General features: G+C 31.2%; 1 long non-coding RNA gene across 1 annotated transcript; it reads right to left on the minus strand.

The window, feature by feature from the left end:
- Positions 1-82: 82 nt before the first annotated feature.
- Positions 83-559, minus strand: LOC107742006 (uncharacterized). The gene is made up of 3 exons (XR_001640266.1): positions 426-559; positions 280-333; positions 83-158 (listed from the first exon to the last, which is right to left on the minus strand). It is a non-coding gene; the product is annotated as an uncharacterized LOC107742006 (long non-coding RNA).
- Positions 560-969: the final 410 nt, after the last annotated feature.

Below are 969 nucleotides of genomic sequence, written 5' to 3' on the forward strand. Positions count from 1 at the left end.
TCAGGATTCTTTTATAAACAGAAAGTTCAAAAGAACAGCATTTATTTGAAACAGAAAACATTATACATGTCTCGTCATACATTTTCACTTACCTCATATTTCAGCTTTTTAACTTCACAGCAAAGAGCTGCATACACTGTGATAACTTTATTAAGCACCTGGTGAAGAAGAAGAGAAAAAAGCAACAGGTAAACTCATAATAAACTAATTCTCATTCAGTATTCACATCACATGTAAACTGCAGCATACAGCAAACTGTTCAACATCTCATACTCATACCTTATTATCTGTCTTGATGAGCTCCAACAGTGAGGACTGTTCATACGGCAGGAGCTGGTGTGACAGAGCAAGGAGAGTGATATGGCATAAAAGCAATTCATGAAAAAATAAACACTGTTATGAAGCTGTAAGTCATGACACAACACCTTCAAAGCGATAGGGTCCAGAGTGAAGTCCCATACATCTCCGACAGAGTCGTCCAATGCTTCTTCAATACCCTGGAGCTGAGCGGTATATTCCTCTAAGAACTTCTCATAGTTTTTAACCTGCACTTCTGTGTGAATTTCTGCACAGGAAGGAACCAAATGCTACAGATCAAGAGTTACAAAACCAGAAATAAAAGATCTTCAAATGACTTCCTTCCTGATTTGTGTGAAACTAAATTTTAGAATTTTTATCAATAACAATAATAATTATTATTTTTTAATTAATTTTGATGCTATATGTATGTGTGTGTATATATATATATACATACACACACATGCATATATATATATATATACATATATATTAGTGCTGTCAAATGATTAATCGCGATTAATCACATCCAAAATAAAAGTTTTTGTTTACATAATATATGTGTGTACTGTGTATATTTATTATGTATATAGATATAAATACACACACATTTATGTATATATTTATGAAAAATATGTAACGTTTATATATTAAATATATTTATATATGATA

This window comes from Sinocyclocheilus rhinocerous, unplaced genomic scaffold, assembly GCF_001515625.1.
Source record: "Sinocyclocheilus rhinocerous isolate Xijiao unplaced genomic scaffold, SAMN03320098_v1.1 scaffold25777, whole genome shotgun sequence".
NCBI lineage: Eukaryota > Metazoa > Chordata > Actinopteri > Cypriniformes > Cyprinidae > Sinocyclocheilus > Sinocyclocheilus rhinocerous.